The sequence below is a fragment of the Pantherophis guttatus genome, chromosome 3 (genome assembly GCF_059756535.1).
Source record: "Pantherophis guttatus breed Tessera chromosome 3, ASM5975653v1, whole genome shotgun sequence".
Lineage (NCBI taxonomy): Eukaryota > Metazoa > Chordata > Lepidosauria > Squamata > Colubridae > Pantherophis > Pantherophis guttatus.
This window is the reverse complement of record NC_142065.1, coordinates 177,436,048-177,451,103: the sequence shown is the minus strand read 5'-3', so window position 1 is coordinate 177,451,103 and position 15,056 is coordinate 177,436,048. Positions and strand designations below refer to the sequence as shown.

Here is a 15,056-nt window from a genome sequence, read left to right as displayed (position 1 = left end):
CCAGAGAAAAAGTGGTTTAACTCTTTGGAGAACCAAGAATAAATACAAGTAGTGACTGATTGATGGACATTTGTCTGAAAAAGATCCTTTGTTTCAATTATTTATATCTTTACTAGGTAAGGACATGAATATAAATCTGAAATCATGATTGATTTTATTGTTTATGATGAAATATTGAGAGAACTAACAAAGGTACATGGGTGATGGAATGGTTTCCCCATATTTGGGAACTGGATTAAAAACAAAGGAATGAAAGTTAGTAATGTAAAAATAGAATGATTGATGCGGAAAAGGTAGTAATCTTATACAAAAAAAATTAAAATATATATTACTTTTTTTCCAATCAGTAGTAAACCAAAGGAAAGAGCACATCGATGTTACTTGGAACATATTGAATAGAGTTATGCTAGAGAATATGTGTGGTATTACCCTTAATGAAAAATATGAAGAGGGATGCTTAATCGAGTGATGCAATGAAGAAGTAAAAAAGGCATATAACAGAATTATTGCTTTAAAAAATCAGGATGGATAAAATACACTACAAAAATTGTACTGTATAGAGCCGTGATGGCGAACCAGTGGCACGCATGCCACAGGTGGCACGTGGAGCCATATCGGTGGGCATGTGAGCTCAGCTCCAGTGTGCATGGATGCGCTGGCCAGCTGATTTTCGGGCCATCTGGGCCCACTGGAAGTAGGGAAACAGGCTGTTTCCAGCCTTGGGTGTGTGTGGGGAAAGCCATTTTTGCCTTTCTCAGGCTCCTAAAAAGGCTCTGGAGGCTGGGGAAGAGCAAAAAACAGGCCTTCCGGTCCCACTGGAAGTTGGCAAATGGGCCATTTCCGGCCTCCAGAGGGCCTCCGAGGGTGGGAAAGGCCATTTTCGCCCATCCCAAGCTCCTAGAAAGGCTCTGGGGCCTGGGGAGAGAGAGAAATGGGCCCATCATGCCATCATGCCAGGAGTGGTGGGGTCATGTGCTCATGCGCGGGGCGGGGTGCATAAAATTATGGCTGTGGGCACGCATGCATGTAAACCCCCTCCCCTCCCGCTCCTGGCACGCGATGGCAGAAAGGTTAGCCATCACTGATATAGAGCATATAGGCAAAAAGATAGAATAAAATCAAAGTGGGGGGGAAACAGTTAAGAGTAAGAGAGGTTAGTTTGAACTGCGGAAAATACAATTGCAACAGCCTGCCTTCCATTGAGGACCTGTATACTATACAGGTCAGAAAGAGGACTGAGAAAATAGCTACAGACCCCTCACATCCTAGACATAAACTGTTTCAACTCCTCAACTCAGGAAGCCATTATAGGGCATTGCATGCCAAAACAACTAGACACAAGGACAGTTTTTTTTCTGCCATCATTCTGCTGAAAAACCTAATTCCCACAGCATTGTTTTATATCTAAGTTTATTTACCCATGTTGTATAGGATATTATTATCCTTCTTATCTTCTCTATTACCCTCTCTTATTGGTATCATATTTATTTATTTATTTATTTATTTATTTATTTTATTTTATTTTATTTTATTTTATTTATGTAATTTATATGCCACCCTTCTCCCGTAGGACTCAGGGTGGCTTACAAAAACAAAACAAAGAATTACATAAACAATTAAAAGCAGTTTAAAATTCAATTAAAGTCAATTAAAAATTATTAAAATTATTTGAAGTCACCCATACATATTATGGTTATTATCACTCTGTTGCTTTGCATATACGTTGAAAGCTTCTGCACAGAGACAAATTTCTTGTGTGTCTAATCATACTTGGCCAAATAAAGTATTCTATTCTATTCTTTTTCAATTAAGCAGAATTGCTGGATTTATACTAAAATGTGATTCAAGATAAAGTGCACAACTTCCACTACTGGCTATAATTGTTTCAATTAAGCTATTGAATGACTATTGTAAAATGAATGAAATTATATGCTTTTTTTAAATAAACAATTATTTTAGTTTTCTGGAATTATTGCCATATTCATTCTGCAGTGATTCATAGTATATATGAATGAAATCCAATTTCAAATACAGCATTACAATTTTGGAATCATAAGAAAAGTTGACCCCTTTTATTAGTTACAGTTGGAAAATTGGGTCTATTTTCCCTGAAGCTAATCAAGAGAATGGAAATTTACATTACAGCCAAGCTCTAAATCTTAGACAGTAGATTTTAGCAAGAAATAAAAAATGTTCCTCTTGTCTTTAATTCCGGCACTATGAAATTACTCCTATCTAATAATAGTACCTGAATTGCTCTCAAGTTGCCAACTCAGAAAGAACCCAGCAGGAACTAACAAAAGCAGACAATTGGAAGACTGAATCTTTTCTTACCTTTCCTTCCCTAACAATGCCAGTTTATATCCTATTTTAGGGTTCCTAGTTATGGATGCCTTTTTCTATTAAGCAAGGAGACTACACAAAATCATAAATACAAATTTTGCTAACACTCTCATTTTTAAGAAGTAGAAATCATTCACTTCTTCATTAATTGCTTTATCCACACTGTATTTACATTTTTTTTTTTTACATTTAAGCTATTTTAATATAAATAAATATAATTTAACAACCAGCTGCCGGAACAGAGAAAGATATCAGTTCAATAAACAGGACAAATTATAATGTAATAAAAGCTGAACAGAATATCATAAAAGCTTGACTGTGTGATATCAAAGAAAAGAACAAATTAATGTCTTAGAAGAAGACGGGGCTGCTGTCAGGGTTCCAAGGAACACCCTCAACAAAATAAAGCTCTGAGGCCTGAGGTTCCTCAAAGTTCCAATTTATTAGAGATGTCATGTTGGCACATCTGGGAAAACCCGAATCTGAAAGCTTCCAGGTTTTCCCAATCCAACTAAAGTTCACACCCACAGGTTCATCACATTGTCCAATCAACTCTTCACACTCCACCAGATACAATCTTCAGGCAGTCTCCATCAGATGCAGGCAAAAGTCCTTGAATACGGAATGTTGTTATGACTAACTTTCTACCACTCCAACAACAACCCCCTCCCAACTTCCCCAGCTAAAATATGTGGCAGTTTAGAAGCAAAAAGAAAATTGTCTTCCAAAACTGACAGCCGCAATTGTGATATCACAAATAATGCCCTCTATTATGTCGGTCTGTATTATTTTTAACTGCAGATTGCAAAGCCCAGCTTCTGAGACATCATATGACCACATGGACATGTTCTTTTCGCTTTCCTGGGAACAGAATGAAAGTTGTTTGCCACTGTCTTCTTCTGGGAAGTTTTCATACAGTTTCACAGTCCAGCTTGGAGCATTGGTGATATTCAGTACCATCTCCAGCCCTGTAATGGAAACATCCAAGTTTCAGAATGTTCAGAGTTTTATATAGCTCCTTCTACATTTAACTGAATCTGTAAACAAGCCAATAGTCAATACAATTTAAATAAGGCCATGATCAATAAATGACACCACAGAAAGATATCATGGCATTTCTTGGGCAGTGTACCCTAGTAGTTAAAACTTTTGGAAACTTTTCAAAAGAAGCTGCCCATAGAATATATTATTTAATCTATCTGGAAATAGATTTGCTATGCGTTTCTGAAAGTATGCCTCATTGAACTCAGTTTATCTCTAAAACCAAATAAGTAGCAATGCCTTTATTTGGCAGATTTGGTGTTCATTTAATCATATTTAAAATTTATTACAAAGCATAAATCAGTGTAAATGGTATCAAACTGTACAGCAATCATAGAAATATTAATAATTCTCCAAATGCAAGATGCCTTTGTAGGGGAGGCAGTTTGGCTTGCATCATATAGAACAAAGCAAAATCAATAGATTTTTTAAAATGTTTGTATCTTTTCAACAAAGCAAAGCCTCTGAACAAATTGCCCACCTCCAAAATAATGTTTATTGCTTTTTATATTGAAAATCTAGGCACTGGTCCCCAAGTCAACTCCAAGGAAATTAAATTTCTGCAAAATTTCAAATTAAATAATTTATAGGAGCTTGGTGGCGCAGCAGACTAAACTACTGTTAAAAGTAGCATTTAGCTGCCAGTTGCCTGCAATTACTGCAAGTTCAATTTTCACCAGGCTCAAGGTTGACTCAGCCTTTCATCCTTTCAAGGTAGGTAAAATGAGGACCCGGTTTGTGGGGGCAATAAGCTGACTTTGTATAAAATAGAACACCGCTTGGGGGGGGGGGCAAAAAAAAGCCCTACTAAGCAGGTATATACAAAAGTATGAAGGCTATTGCTTAATGAATTGTAAGCCTCCCTGAGTCTCTGGAGAAGGGCAGCATATAAATCAAACTAATAAAAATAAATAAATAAATAAATAAATAAATAAATAAATAAATAAATAAATAAATTCCAGATGCTAACACATTGGTGGAATTGAACAGATATGCAAGACAAAATGAGAGGATTGTAGGAGTAAAGATTTAAAAAATTAAAATTATAAAATAAGGGCTTTTGTAGATGATTGCTGTTGGTTTTGGAAGATCCTTTAAAGCAGAGGTGTCAAACTCGATTTCATTGAGGGCTGCATCTGGGTTGTGTTTGACCTTGAAGGGCTGGGGGGGAGTGTGGCGATGGGGGGGGGTGTTAGCTCTGTTTTCACTGACAGAGGCCGTTGTTGCTAAAAATGGGGCAAGGGGGGCACACGCAGCATCCCCGAGCTCTGTTTTCACTGGCAGAGGCACTGTGGGCTGGTCCTTTGCTGTTTCCAGGCTGGCACCATGGGCCGGATCTAAGCACCCCGCAGGCCAGATGCGGCCCACAGGCCTTGAATTTGACACCCCTGCTTTAAAGGGAATTAAAACAATAATGAACAAATTAAAAGAATTTGATACATTAGCAGTTTTAAGATTAATAAACAGAAGACAAGGATGCTAACAACAATATGAAAATAGAAGATAAAACAGAACTGTTGAATAAAACAGGTTTTAAAATTGAGAAGATGGTAAAATACTGGGTATAATTATAACCAGTATAAACTCTCTTATTCTACAATAATTATGTTTATGGAATAAAGTTTAAAAAGAAATTATAACTGTCATTATGGGGGAAAAATTCTGTGATAAAAATGAATTTTTGTTCCAGGCAATACTTGTTTTGACAACTGATGTACCATTGAAACAGTGGCAGAAGGATACATCTAAATTTTTAGAGCAGGAAAAACAGTGACAAAGTAAAATAAAATCAAGAGAAGAACTGGTGTCAGACGGATATAATTGTCAATAGCTCTCATATTTACAATTCTTAGAGAGATTTGAAATAGACAAAAGTATTTATGGATTTTAACATTCTACGAATGAGTTTATAATATTTAAAGGGTGAGTATAATAAAAATACATAAAAAGTGCTTAAAAATAAATGAAAAAATAAATAGAAAAAAACCAAAATATGAAGTATTATATGTCATTAAAGTAAACAGTTGAAATTCTATATATAATTATCTAATGCAAACATTTTGTTAAACACACACTCACACACATATATTCATTTTAACACACTTATATAGCTATCATGCTTTTTTAACATACTGTATTTTGTATATTGTATTTTTATATGAGTCCAGTATTTCATTATATTTCTCCATGCAAAGCCTTCATCTATAGGCAATCTACTCATAAGTAGCAAGTGAAATCAAGTTTCAATTCACTGAGTAAATGGAGCTATATATTTATCTTTCTAATGTTGCACTATCAGTCTTTTAATTATATTAAAGACACAGAGATTTGTATCTTTTTTGTTATTGTGTTAAAAAGCAATAACATTATAAAAATGTTTGGTGAATGTGTAAAAAAGCTAGAAAATTCTGGATTCAAGTACATCACTGATTAAGTGGTTCTAAAAAACTAGCAATAGCAATAACACCCAGACTTATATACTGCTCCAAAGTGCTTTAAAGCACTGTCTGAGTGGTTTTCAAAGCCACTATATTTACCCCAACAATCTGGGTACTCATTTTACCGACCTTGACAGGATGGAAGGCTGAGCCAACCATGAGCCCATCAGGATTGACCTCTAGCCTGTGGGCAATGTTAGCTTGCAACACTATATTCTAACCACTGTGCCTCCAGTGGTTAAATTAGTATACAATTTAACCAGAGATTTTCTTTTTTGGGACTGGTGGACAAACAGTTACAAAAAAGTCATAGAAATTTGGTTTTGGTTTTTTTTAATGACAAATGTGGTGAAATTACTGTATGCAGAAAGATGGAATCATTTGGCGAAATGGTTGGCAAAGATGATGGAACGTGCTAAATTAATTTCATTGATTAGAGAAAAGATAATATCTATCTTTATTACTGACTGGAAATTTCTTCTACATCTTTTGCATGAAACAGAAAAAAATAAATTTATTATTTATCATTTTGATAATTGAACAGAATAGATTAAAAAAGAAAAGAGATTTGTTGAACTGTAGAATAAGAGGTAAATTTAGTGTATTTATAATTGCTGTAAAAAAGAACAGAAACTAGTCTAGAATATCCTAGTCTTTGAGGTTATGATGAAATTGATCGTTAAAATTATTTTTATACTCCATTCCTTACAAACCTTCACACAATTGCAGTAACATGACATTTATGCCATTTTTAAAAATATTATTTAAATTTAATGTTAAGGTTATGTAGACAATTATTGGATGTTGTCTTTACTGCATGTAGGACCAGAAATAAGCTGTCATTGGAACTATATATTAAGAAGAAAGAGCTTAGAACCAAACAAATACAGTTGGAGAATTTATTCAACTGTAATGTTTATTTTTAATATGTGAAGAGGCCTTTTGCTCTGAATTTCATAATTATCACCAATGTGTTTGACAAACACATGTTTTTAATTTCCACCTACAGAAACTTTATTTTCCATTTTTCAGATCAGATGCTGAAATGAAGGAAGCATTCTTGGAATATATAAGTAGGAGATATATATATAAGTAGGAGGTTCATTTCTCCTACTTTTTACTGTGGAACATTTTGGTTGCTGAAATTGACATGATTTTGGACAATAGAAGCAGAAATGGATTGACAAAAAATAAGATGACTCCTGAGCAATGAAAAACAAAAGCTGTCTTTGTTTAGGGGGTAAGGGTAAGCCTCTGTATCACTGAAAAGCCTCTGTATCACTAATGCTTTGAGGGTTTGTTATTGAAAGGACACCATATTTCTTCAAGCCCAAATAACAGTTCTCAGGTGGCACTATAAATGTGCATACCGAAATGCTGCAGGTTCATTAAGAATGATGTGTCATTCAGAAACAAAAACCACAATGGATTCCATAGCAAGATTCAAATTTGTGGCTCAATTACAATTTGAGCAGAAGGGAGTGGTTGTTTAAAAAACTCTTCCTTCAATCACATGGAAGTGAGTCACTGGACAAAGAGGTCCTACCTAATCCTGCAACCCTTCTTTTCTTCCATATGTTGTAAAAGAGCAATTTATACCCAAACTTCCTAGTTAGAAAAATTTGTCTATCCACTTCAACACAAAGGCAGGATTAAGCCTGTAGATTATCATAGCTTTTCATTTTTCATTCAGATTGATACCAATAATTTTCATCAAAAAGTCATAAAGATAATTTTCTTCAGATTCTTTTATGTACTACAAAAATATACTGTGATCTTTGACATTGTAGAGGGACATAGCATTAGTCTTTAAAAATGAAGATGAATCTATCTTCTAAAGCGACCTGTTCAACTTCTGGAATGTCTAAAGGTAAAAGTTCCCTTCGCACATATGTGCTAGTTGTTCCCAACTCTAGGGGGAGGTGCTCATCTCTGTTTCAAAGCCTCAGAGCCAGCGCTGTCTGAAGACCTCTCTGTAATCATGTGGCCAGCATGACTAAATGCCAAAGGCGCATGGAACGCTGTTACCTTCCCACCAAAGATGGTCCCTATTTTTCTACTTGCATTTTTTTTTTTACTTTTTTTTTTACAGTACTTTCAAACTGCTAGTTTGGCAGAAGCAGGGACAAGGAACAGGAGCTCACCCCATTACGCGGCACTAGGGTTTCGAACCGCTGAACTGCTGAATTTTCAATTGACAAGCTCAGCATCTTAGCCACTGAGCGTCCCTTCCACTTGGTGCTTATTTGAATTTATTATTTTGGTAATATATATAACAGAAAACCATTATTCAGCTTCCTGACAGCTTTGCAAATATTTGAGGAAGCTATTCTTTAACTTTTTTTAACCAAACCGCTTCAAACTTTTCATAGAGCAGGTCTTCAGTATAATCAGGTATTTGGTGTGCTGTTGACAATCTCATAAAGCTGTTAAATGAGGCTCATGGAACCTCAGAATTAAATTAGTATTTTAAAATATTTTTTAAAGTTAGAATCAGTATATAAATATAGTTATCTGTAAAGAAAAGAAGAAGATAAAAAGTGATACGTAATTGGTGTTAGCATAAATTACTTGTAGTTAGTGATCCTTTCTTTCTTATGTCACAGAAATTGCACACCTGGTTTTGCCTACTAAAATGTAGGATATTGTGTCTATTACAAATTTATTTTTGTCAATTTTATCCCATCCACAAAAAAAATGATGTTAGAACCTGTTTCCAAACCTACGATTAGGATTTCTTGTTATTCAGTTTATTTTAAATGTTTGGAAAATGTGCACATCTAATTGTTTCATAATGATCTGCAAGTTAGACGGTTTGCAATAATCATGTTTTCATTGTTCCTTTTTCAGTAGCAGTCAGTTCACCTGTTCTTTAGATAAACTTAAATGTTTTTTTGTTTATGCGTCTGAAAACATAATAATATTTATAAACTAAAGAAAGTGAAGTCTGTGTTCAAATGCATTATTTATATAATTATCCTGTAATTAAAGTAATTACAGAGTGTGGGGATAAGCCTCTATATCTTGAGAGGATATAATGATGCTAATCTCAAAAAAGAGCATACAAAGTTAAGGATGTTGTCATTTTAGAAGAGAATATAATTCCCCGCCCCCAAAAATACTGACAATTATTTTTTAATGGAAAATAAAAAGCCATTATGGAAATGTTTTTTTTTTGTTCAGATGAATTAATTGTAAGTTGATTTAACTATGATGGAAGGCTTTTCATGTTTATGATTTGAACAATTATAATAATTACTAATAGTCCCATGATTATTTTGAAAAAAAATGACATTAACTGCTGTTCTCACATCCTTTATGACTTCTGCTAGGTTTTTTAAGCAGACTGGTGGTGCAATTTTAGGCATACTGAGTCACAAATACATTTCATTATACTTATTTGTGGATAAGTAAACATGGGACTGCTTCTTCAGTTTTATCAATATGACCAGTAGTCATACTGATAAAAGAGAACATCATAGTGTTTTCTCTGTGAAGATATGCTGTGTCTGTGTTTCATTTTAGAGAAGAATCAGTGTGCATGAGAGATACAAGCAGGCAGGTGGGTGGGCAGACAGATAGACAGAGATGATTGGAGACTGGGGATAATGGGAGATTGGGATGGTCTCAGTAGAAATTGAGAGGGTTTGATCCATACCTTGTGTTTCTATCTGTGTATTTCTGCTGTCCTTTCTTATTACATCTATATTTGTTTGTATCAGTGGTGGGTTTCAAAAATTTTTACTACCGGTTTATGGGCGTGGCTTGGTAGGCATGGCATGGCTTTGTGGGCGTGGCAGGGGAAGGATACTGTAAAATCTCCATTCCCTCCCCAATCCAGGGGAAAGTTATTGCAAAATCCCCATTTTGACCTGATCAACTGGGACTGGGAGGCAGAGAATAGATGGGGGCGGGGCCAGTCAGAATTTTTACTACCGGTTCTCCGAACTACTCAAAATTTCTGCTATTGGTTCTCCAGAACTGGTCAGAACCTGCTGAAACCCACCTCTGGTTTGTATGCATATGTGTGGACCTTGGATCCATTCCAGGTCATGTGACTAGGGGAAAGGGGCTTTAAAATGAAGCATCCAATGCCATTGCTTCCACTCTATCTCTCATATGGATACATTGGGGGATTATTATTTTTTTCATGAATGAAGGCGATTTTTTTTCTCCTTCATGGACCCTTGCTGAACTTATCTTTCTTTTGCTACCTTCTTCCTCCACACCTGATCTGGTTCTATACATTCTGTTTTCAGACAGATAGACAGAGTCTAAAGGCTCTTTACACATTTTTTTTCCCAAGATTTGGGTGGGGGGAAAGAGAATAACAAGTAGTATGTATTTTCTATTGCTGGAAAATACTTCCAATATAGAAGCTACAAACTGAAGATAGTCAACCTAACAAAAAGTCTGGCTGTGTTTCCATGACTTCACATCTTTTCTCTCAAGAAAACCTTATTTATTCATGAATGGTCTAATTATCAGCAGGCTATAAATTGAGATGGAGCTCTAGAAGACTCGTCTGACCAGAGTGGTCTTATAGCTGCAGTAGCATTAGTTTCAACCAGCTGTTTATACATTAAGCAATTGGTCTTCATAATTCAAAATGTATTTCTCTCAGTTAGTCTCTGAATTAGGTGAAACCAAATTACTGCATGTGCTCAGAAAGGTCCAAATAAAGTTTGAGAGTTGTTTTTTTCTATTTTTAAAAATCTTTTAATATTTGCAAATATCAAAATATCCATATTTTGCTAGACAAAACTTCCATCAAGACAGCTAGTGCAGTCTGTTATCTGTCTTAATGCAATATATCTTTGACAAGAGAGGGCAAAATTCAGCAGGCTTTCCAATACTCATATAAAAATCAAAACCATTTTAAAAATGCCAACATATTTCTTTTTATCACAAAGGTATAAACAGTTTTGTATACAATCAGCCCAATAGATCATCTTAAATTAATTTTTCTTTCTATATTCATCTCCAAGTTGTTGACTATGTAGTACAGCCTTACTTAATACCTTAAATATAAGTTTAAGAATTGCATTTCCATTATAGCTATGCAAGAAGTGAAAGATAAGCTTCAGAACAAAGCACATTATTGAATCCTTTTTAATTCGAAAAATAATTTAATCGTTTTTGTAATAATTAAAGCAATTTCTGTTTTTTATGGGTTTGTGCATCTGCCTGCTTTTTGTTGTCTCTTAATCGGTGTTTTTTGACCTTGGCTATTCATCATTTATTATTAGAAAGATGCACATTATAAACATATGGAAAAGCAATGTTGTTTGTAGGTTCATCTTCTAAGGCAAGAATTCACTATCAAGTAGTCACACAGGATAATCACCACCAAAGCAGTCATACATCAAAGTCATCACCATATAGCAAGCAATCAGCAACCAGTCTTAGTGCCATAGGTGTATAAATCATAGCACTTTAAGAATCCATTGATGGTTAATAACAAAGGTCCATAATATCTCATCAAGTTATGTCCAATATATGGAGCATGGAATCTGAGAGGAGGACTACAGTTAGATTACTGGGAGATGGTTAATAGTAGTTGGAACTAACTGCCAGAAGTCAGAATGTCTTTAGTATGGGCAGGCAATCTTTACTTCACAATTTTTAGATCTGGAATCAGCTACAAAACAGATCAAATATCCATAGCTGGTTTGATCTATTCACAATAAGGTTGACTTTATAAAGGATGAGCTTTACCCAAGTAGTTTCAGTTGCTGTAGAATATGATTATGATGGGTGCACTGGCATCGTAACTATATAGATCTGTAGAATGTGGTGTAAATTTCCCTGATCTCAAAAGGCACCTTTGCATGTTTTATCAACTATTTGTCAGTTCAAACTCCATGCACTCCTGGACTTCTTGGGCAGAACTCTCTTGAGTTATATCCTTCACAGAAAGAGGCGAGGAAACACTCTTGATGAATTACACAAACATTCCTGTTTCACCAGGTTCATGGCATTCAGGTCTTGTTCATTGACTGACTTAAATATCCTTTTCCAATCAGCTTGGGCTTCCTATTTGGTGGTAATGATAAACAGAGTTCGTCCTATAGGGACAATTCACTATATTACTGATAACACAATAACCATCTTAACACTTGATGGTTTTGGAGATTACACTGCTTTGAGAAGCCAATTCTGCTAACAGGACTAGGTTGTCAGATATTGGTCACATGGTCTAACATGGAAGATTGTCATTCATTCATCAGATCATATGTAGATCTGAACCTACAGTACTGAGCCAGAGGATAAGATGCACCAGAGGAAGACAGAGGGGACACCAGCTTCACTGATTGAAATCACTTTACATGCTGGTGGTGCTCCTTAATTGCCTCCACTGAGTAAACCGGGAAGAATTTAACAGAAAGGCTGAGCATGCTGGTTAGGGAATTCTGGGAGCTGATCTACACTTCTTAAAGTTGACACTATTATAAATAGTGGCTGATTTAATTTAAAAAAAACAGGTGATTTATACATGTTCCCAAGAATTCTAAATCCTTCTTTTGTATCATTGAAGCAGCCTGAATAGCTATATAATCCATCTATCAAAACAGGTACATCTTTTTAAAATTCTGTTGGAAGACTAAGGTTGTTGACCAAACAGAGATTCTAAATGTTAAAAATAATATGGAAAGGCTACCAGAAGAAGAAGAGATGGATGATGAACACCGAAATTTTAAAGGATAAAGAATACATACAAATGATAGAAAAAGAAATGAAAATATTTTTCGAGATCAACAATAATGAGCAAACATCCCTTCAAAACCTGTGGGACACGGCAAAAGCCTATATAAGAGGATTGACAATAGCATATTTGGTGAAGAAAAACAAAGAAAAACAATAGAAAAGAGATAATTTGCTGAAAGAACTCAAAGAGCACGAATCCGATCTACAGAATGAACCCCAAAATAAAAGGATCAAAGAACAAATAAATCTGATAAAACATAAAATAAATTTGATTACACAAACAGAAATAGCTAGGAAAATCAAACTAGTGAAACAAAACCACTTTGAATACGCAAATAAGACGGGACGATGGTTGGCATATAAACTGAAGAAAGAAAAAGAGAGAAGGACAATACATCAACTACAGGATGATACAGGAGAAATACACTACAGGAATGAGGACAAAAGAACATAGCAAGAACATTTTTCCAAAAACTATATAAGCAGGAAGAGTCCTCAGATGAAGAAATCAGACAATATTTAAATGAAGCCGATATCAAAGAATTAGAAGAAGCACATAGAGATTTGTTGGATAGATCAATTACGATAACAGAAGTAATAGAGGCAAGGAAGAAACAGAAAATAAACAAAACCCCGAGTCCGGACGGAATACCTGCAGAGTTTTACAAGAACTGCCAACATTCAATAGACAAAATCCTACTTGGAGTATTTAATGATGCAATTTTGGAAGCTAAAATCCTCAATTCTTGGAGAGAAGCCATTATCACATTGATACCAAAAGAAGAGCCTGACCATACACATATTAAAAACTATAGATCGATATCACTTTTAAACATGGATTATAAATTATTTACATCAATCATCACAGAAAGAATTAAGAAAATAATCAATAAATACATTCATTCGTACCAAAACGGCTTTACCAAAGAGACAGATAAGAAATAACATGAGACTAATAATTGACGTATTAGAATATTATGAAATGAATATAGATAAACAATCGGCCTTAATTTTTTTAGATGCACAGAAGGCCTTCGATAATTTAAACTGGAAATTCTTCACACTACAACTGGAAGATATGAAATTCAGCACTAAATTTACAAATATGATAAAGAAAATATATTCTTCTCAATCAGCAAAAATAGCAATAAATGGTGATTTAACGGAACAATTTCCAATATCAAAAGGGGTGAGACAGGGGTATCCTCTGTCCCCCCTGTTTTTTATATCAGTCCTGGAAATACTCTTGAAGGAAATTAGAAGAGAAAACGAAATAAAAGGCCTAAAAATCAAGAGGGAAGAATACAAATTACAGGCTTTTGCCGATGATATCGTATTTATTACAGAGCAACCAATAACAACCGGCATCAAATTATTAGATCAAATAGAAAAATATGGGAGAGTAGCCGGACTCAAAATTAATAAACAAAAAACAAAGATATTGACCAAAAACCTTACTAGCCAACAAGAAAGGAATTAGAAGACGAATTAGGCATACAGATGACAAAGAAAGTAAAATATTTAGGAATATGGCTCACCAATAAAAGCTCATCAATTAGAGAAGATAACTATGACAAATTAATAAGACAAATTAAAAAAGATTTAGAAGCCTGGAAAAAACTACAGTTGTCATTTTTGGGAAAGATCGCTTCAATTAAAATGAATGTTCTACCGCGAATTCTTATCTATTCCAAGTGATCCCAATAAAACCGGGGAAGAATTTCTTCAAGGACTTCAATAAATTAATATCAGATTACAGTTGGCAAGGCAAGAAAGCAAGAATTAAAATAAACCACTTGCAGGATACAAGAGAAAGAGGAGGATTGGCTTTACCAGACTGGGAATCATATTATAAAGCATCAGGATTAATTTGGATCAAAAAATGGATGGAAAATCAAAGTTTATTGAATTTGGAAGGATTTGACCTTGAACGAGGATGGCATGCGTTTCTATGGGAGGGCACCAATAGACAACATGGATATTTCCAGAGGCACATGATTAGACACGCACTATATCAGACTTGGCAGGGCATCAAAAAAACACACTACAATAAAATCCCGGAATGGTTGTTGACTATGGAAGCTCAGATCTACCCAAATGCTATGGACAACACCAAAATGAAAACATACAAAGACTTGTTAAACAACCAGGGGAACTAAGAATGAGACAAGAATTGAAGGACATGGGTACAGACATTGACTGGTGGCCATACTTACAAATAAAATCGAGGTATAAAAAAGATTTGACACAATTCGGATTCCAAAAAGGCCAATACGAATTAGATAAAATTCTACAAGGACCAGAAGATAAATTGATTTAAAAAGTTTATAATTTTTTACGAGGATACAAATTAGAAGAAGTGGTTAAGGAAAATATGATAATATGGGCAAAGAATTTCAGCTACAACATTGAATTAGACAATTGGGAAAAATTATGGACAATAAATTATAAGTTAACAATGTCTGTACCCTATAAAGAAAACTTATATAAAATGTTTTATAGGTGGCACCTCCCACCTGCCAGACT

The 15,056-nt window shown here is 34.8% G+C and overlaps 1 long non-coding RNA gene across 1 annotated transcript in view; it reads right to left on the bottom strand.

Annotated features, from left to right (window-relative positions):
- Positions 1 to 2,770: 2,770 nt before the first annotated feature.
- The window catches only part of LOC132709131 (uncharacterized), a 95,118-nt gene continuing 82,832 nt past the window's right edge, over positions 2,771 to 15,056 (bottom strand). Inside the window, exon 2 of the long non-coding RNA XR_009620156.2 lies at positions 2,771 to 3,311. This is a non-coding gene — a long non-coding RNA (uncharacterized LOC132709131). The remainder of the gene's footprint in view (positions 3,312 to 15,056) is intronic.